Below are 6597 nucleotides of genomic sequence, written 5' to 3'. Positions count from 1 at the left end.
AAAAAATATGAAAATTGTTTATATTGTATTAGGTTATATGAAAATTCGGTGACAGGTAATAAGGTCAATGGAAATAAGGTCAATTGACTTTATTTCCCACCCTGGTGCGAAATAAAGTCAATTGACATTATTACCTTTTCAAAAGCGAAACAAAGTCAACAAAAATTTGGAAATAAAGTCATTGACGCTATTTCCTCCTTCAAATGGAAATAGCGTCAACAATGCTTAAAGTATGTCGATTCATAGAAAAAAATGTTGTTCTTACAATAAACATTGCCCCGTAAGTGTTGTTTTTTAATAGAAGAAAAAAGGCTTTTGCCAAATCCTCAGTGTTGTGATATTAATCCACACACAATCATGAACTACCACCAAGTGATTCTATTAAAAAAAATTTTAATTACGAATATGTAAAAACACGATGCGAAAAACTAAACGCCTGCGCACAGCTGGAATATGAGAAATATTTGAAGAAAGAGTGGAGAAATGATCCATAACTTGCAAAACATTTTTCGTTTCTACAAAAATAAAGCGAACACTATTAAATTGAAGAAACAGTACATGTCCAAAAACCCCGGAGCAGCACTGAAAGAATTCTGTGTTTTAAATTAGCATATTTTGAACGAATTCGGCATGTCTAAGGTGGAAAAGAACCCAACTTTTCTATAAGGAAACAATTATAAAAAAAGAATTTTCTTACACTGTATTTATGCCTCCGCCAGCAGTCATTTAAAAGCGCTAAGGAGAACGACGACACTACTTATTAGATGGCACATTCAACGAGCCAATGTGCCAAAATGCGGGTATAAACAATTATTTATTATTTAATATCGGAACCGAGATGATATAAGTTAATTGATTGGTTTTCACACACTTTTGAAACACAAATTATATGCTTTTTTACTGCAGACAAGTTGTTGCCTCAAAACACAGCAGAAATCTTCCAATCAGGGCTGCCAACTCTCCTTAGTTATGAGGTGCCATATTGAGGATAAAAAAAGTACCAAAATGTGCCAAATAGAAAAATAAAAGTGCCAAAAAAGGTGTAATTCCTTTTAATCATTCACATTTAGCAATAAAATAAAGCCACATTTTCAAAACAAAAGTGCAATGATAAAATAAGATAAACCAGTCGAAAAGCCTTTATAAATTAGAAAATTTTAGTTGAGAAAAAGAAGTGCACGCAAAGGATTTCACAAAACTGTATTGAAATGTTATTTTTTTTACAAAAGTGCCATTTTGGCATTTTGTGCCAAATTGAAAAATTAAGTGCCATTTGAAGTAAAATAGGAACAAATGGCACGGTTTGAGCCAAGTTTGCATCCCTGCTTCCAATAACTTACAAATATAAAAATGTGAAATATCGAGGGCTTGAATTCATTAATACCCTCTATCTGCAATTTGCACAAAAACTAATTTGTGATTTTAGAAACCATCTGGGACTTATTACCTGTCGTTATATAAGGTAACATTAATATCACTGATGACAGTTAAAGCTTAGGTGGATTTTTATATCAGAATCCCATCTTTGTGAAAAGTGTGCAGATAGGGAGTATTATTGAATATAAACCCTCGATGTTTAAAATATATAAAAATTTTATTTCAACGTATACAAAAAATAAATCTACCTGCGTTACAGCACGTTGTGAGAAGGGGAAGGGGGGGCCGGGGGGGCCGCGGCGTAGCGTGACGTGGTGTGCGCGCCGGTCGCGCTGGGAACGCGGGACGCGAGCGCGACGCGCGCGGTGTGGCGCGCTGACGCGGGCCGCCGCGAAGCTAAGCAAATTTAATGTTTGAAAGAAAAATAACGTCAATTGATTTTATTTCGTTTTTAAAAAGGTAATAATGTCAATTGACTTTATTTCGCACCAGGGTGGGAAATAAAGTCAATTGACCTTATTTCCGTTGATCTTATTCCTGTCACCATTTGATGTTGCCTTTTTTTGCCTTTTTTAAGATATTTGCCTTTTTTTTGCCTTTTTTAAGATATTTGCCTTTTTTTGCCTTTTCTACCTTTTAAAAAGTACATTTAGTACATTCAAGGCTTTTCTTCGCGAAAATCGAATGAAAATGCTGCCAGAAAACTTCAAAATGCATCTTGTGGTTCAATGTTACTACAACTATACAGATTAAAGTTTTATGAGTTAGAAGCTCGAAAGGATAAAATAGTCAAAGATTCAAAGTACAAATTTTTAATATAATGAAACTAGTTCATAGCTTTTCTCTTTTTACTTTTAATATAAACATTTTTTAAAAAATATATTTTTTGATTGTTCTTCGTATTTTCTGTCTTTTTTTTTGGTGCCTTATTTTGTTTTTTTTGCAATACCTTTTTTTTGCCTTTTCCTGCCTTTTTCGCTATTTTATTTTGCCTTTTCCAGCCTATTTCGTTACTTTATTTTGCCTTTTTTATAGGTTTTTAGGTCCTAAAAATCCGTTCCCTGGTAATAACCATTTGACCCCATTTCCTCTTACTCTGCATACGCCTAAATGTATGTAACCATTTGCAATAGCAAGTGCTTCTAATGAAATTAAAAATTTTCTGCTGCTATACAATGGTAGGCCCTTCGAAATTTTCTGCTGGGCTATGCGTTACAGCTTGGCAAATTTTACCCCCGCCGAAACCAAAGATGTATACACATCAAAAACAAGGGGCTAACTTCCGTAGAAATATTTAACTTTTTTATTTGTCTTATTTTAGAAATAAGAGGATCTATCAATCGTTAATTTTTATCAATCTTAGACCTACAAACGACCTACAAACGATTATGATATTCTAAGTAATATTTGTCTGTTTCTGAATTAAAATCTTGGCGTACAAAGCTTTGCGGATTTGTCGTTCCAAGTTTTTAGTTTAAAACATGCGAAGGGTTTGTAGTGAAGAGAATGTAAATAACGCTAAGATACTGAGTTTTTGAAAAATATAACTCCTCAGAGCGAGAGCGTATTTTGACGTCTTTACGCAAGAATGATACAATACAAGATTGCGCATTCCTGCGGCTGATGACGTCACGTTCGCAACGAATAGAGGAGATGGAGGAGACAAAAAAAGGCGGCGGCCGCCATTTGTAAACAAATCGTAGTTGTGTTCATCTACTTTTTGAACAGGTAATTGAAGATCGAAGACAAATATAATATTACGCCCAGAAATAGCGAAATAAAGAAAAATAATGAAACACTAAGCTTGTAGAAATTAGTAACGCGAGTTCTTAGCAAATTGTTTTTGCATTTTTTGTATAGTTAAAAATGTTCATTAGCAAAGACTAGTAATAATTATTAGTAACTATTCGTATGAGAACCAACTTATCGCGGACAATTCTATGCTGACGTCACACGAACAGCTGATTCTGTCAAATTCGCCAAAACCAAAGTAGCGGTACTGCTGAATGCGCCACCTACGTCTCTCTACATCGTGGCTTTACGAACTCTGTTCTAAGAAGATCAGTGACTGTTACTTGTGGAAACTTACACGTCAGTAATCATTATATTGTAATAAATAGAACACAAGTAGTTTTTTCGTTCTTTTTATTTTTACTACTCCGAATTGTTGGAACTCCTCCGTTCGCAAATTTCCATCGCTAGATCTAAACTTCACATTTTGGACGAGTTTTGGGAATATGGTTGGAGGAGTAGGAGGTTCACTGAACACGGTTCGCCGGAACCTAACCCTGGTAATAACAAACAGCGTTTCAGTCTCATCTATTTTTTGCAGTGCGAAATGAAAATGTAAATAATTGCGATCATTAGCTCTGATCCATTACTCCGTGAACTTACAGGTTTTTATTCGAACTTGCAGGAAGTTTCTCACTTTTTACTCTCACTTTAGCGAGTAATTTTTCTGTTTGACATTTTTACAGGATTTTACACGAAATGTATTGGATCAGATCTAATGTATCATTTGAGTCCAATATGGATGGAATACAAGATTGCGCCCATGGGAGATATTTCGATGTATCGTAAACACTAACATCGATGCTGAAAAAAATCGCCCTAAAACTATCGATACATCGATATATTCCGATGTTTCTATTTTTAATAAGTATGTTGCAAGTACTTCATGATTTGCAGGTTTTTACAGGAAGCGGCTAACGTACGCCACCTTCCATAAGGTTTATTAATGGCGAAAACCGCTTTACCTGTAAAACCTGCAAATCCTGAAATACAGTGATCGTCATGGAAATCGCCTATGTTCAACATTGCCAATTGCTTTTATTAAGTGCAGGGCTGCCATCAGCCATAATACACTTACCCAAAGGGCTCTGTCCCACGGTCAGTAATTATCACGATATTTGGATCCATATTGATGGATTGATGGATCGCGCACGAATGCTACATGTCCAATATTTATCGCGTCAATATTTGCAAGAAAATATTTTTATTTTGTACGTATAATTTACAGATAATGCATTCCACAATTATTTTAAGATTTGTTCAATTTGTTTTGAAAGATTTTAAGCCCCGAGAATGAAGGCAGAGCCGATGTTTACATTATGAGAGTAAAAGATGTACTGAAGAAATGTATGGATCGCGTTTTGAAAGTGCTACACGTTCAATATTTATTGACGGTATTGCGATCCGCGATCCAGATTCCAAAATTTTTAGAAGTTTTGCGATGGATCACGATCCATCAATACTGCATACTACACCGTCAATAAATATCGCGATACTTGGATCACGTCAATAAATACTGACCGTGTGACAGAGCCCAAATAATATAACATAAAGATGTGAACGCAATGGCAATTTTGAGCCGAAACTAAAGTCGATGTTTAAAACATCGTTAAAATTGACATCGATATATCGCCAATTTTACGATGTTGAGTAATTTTCAAATATCGATGGTAAACATCGGTTTTTGGCCGATGTTATCGATGTTTCAGAAATATCGATGCATCGTTTGCATCCCTAGGTGTAATTGCGAGAGAGAAATACCAAAACGCATAGGAAAACATGTAAACAATGCGGTAAAATGTGTTAATATCAATATTAAATGGTCCAGGAATTAATAAAAACACGAAGTTTAATTAAATAGGAACACGTAGCAATGGTTTCGGGCATGTAGCCCTTTAGGTAAGTATGATTTTCAGCACATGCCGGATGTTGGAAAAAATCATAAAGTTATATGTATGCAGATATTTACATAAAAAAACTTATATCGCACGCTTGGCTTTTGTTATCGCTTTTACAATTTGCCACTCCAGACTTAATTTTGCGTTGTAATGTTTCAATAATTGTGTAAAACTACGCACAAATGGTTAAATTGGAAATGTTAAGTTATTTTCCCACTGTTTTTGGGTTAGTGGGCGGAGGGGGAAGGTTGTATATTTGCGTAGAACTCACTCCGAAATTCACAAAAACGTGCATTTTTCAACCCAAATTTATTAATAAATTAGTGAACGCAAATTACAAAATTAGGTTTTACATTAAAAAATAGACCCTTGACTACAAGTGTGCACCCAAAAAAAAAGTTATCTAAAATTATTTCGCTCATCACAGGATTTGGTAACTATAACCAAATAATGTAACTACAGTGAAACCCGCTTAAGTACCCACCCAAAAAAATTCTAAAAAATCAACGGTAATTTTTAGCGCCTTGAAACTTGCACATTTTACACCAAAATTGAATGGGCTATGAAACTGTATACTCAAAAAACACTTCTGAGAAAAAAGTTTGAAATTATAATGAATCTCTTTTTAAAGTGTTCTACAAAATCTTAAGCCTAGGATTATAAGGTATTTGTTAGGGAAAATCTCAAAAATTAATAAATAAACATAAGTGGTAAACAATATCATTTTGAATTTGGTACAAAATGATATGTCCCACTTTGACTTTTTAAACAATTTAATTCTTGCAAAAATTACACACCATTGCACTATATATTTTCTTTAATAAAGTTTTTCTTTACTTGTTTGTGTGTTTAAGTAATGCTTCGATTTTGGTTTTAAACTATGTTTACTTCATTAAGTGTTGTTAATCGAGTATTTATGTAAGTTAACAAGCAGATGTAACTACATCAGTAATTATGTTCGCTTAAGTACCCGCATCGAGGTACATAGGCGGGTTCTTTTAAGTACCCAACCCGCCTAAGTACCTCAAAAAGCTGACATTTTTCGTGAGGCACTTAATCGGGTTTAACTGTATCACCAAATAATGTGTTGTGAAAAATATATTTAGCTGCCATTTTTCTGGGTGTGGATCGGGTCACCCGGACACATTAGCCCGAAATCATTGGGCAAATAACTAAACCGTACCCAGTTAAATCGTTATTTGGTTTTCCTCAATCAACAATTGCACCAAGATGACGTCACGCACACAGCTGATTCTGTCAAATTCACAAAGAGCGGATTAGCGGCGTAATCCCTATTTCTTTCAATCGTGTGTGCAAACAGGAAAAAATTTCACTCATTTTCTGATCTTGACTCCAAATCTGGAGCGGTTGCTGTTAAAAAATCGTCAGATGAATGTAATTTTAATGCCGAGTTAAACGTTGAAATGGGTTTATCTGTCCTTGTTTAAACCTTCAGCAGAGAACTTAGATAGATAGAGAAGGTACAAATTTTTGGAACGTAAAATTGTTTGGCTGAAAAATAAATCCATGG

Source organism: Rhagoletis pomonella, unplaced genomic scaffold (genome assembly GCF_013731165.1).
Source record: "Rhagoletis pomonella isolate Grant_MI unplaced genomic scaffold, Rhpom_1.0 Rhpom_scaffold_00003, whole genome shotgun sequence".
NCBI classification, from domain to species: Eukaryota; Metazoa; Arthropoda; class Insecta; order Diptera; family Tephritidae; genus Rhagoletis; species Rhagoletis pomonella.
Note: the sequence above shows the minus strand (reverse complement) of the source record.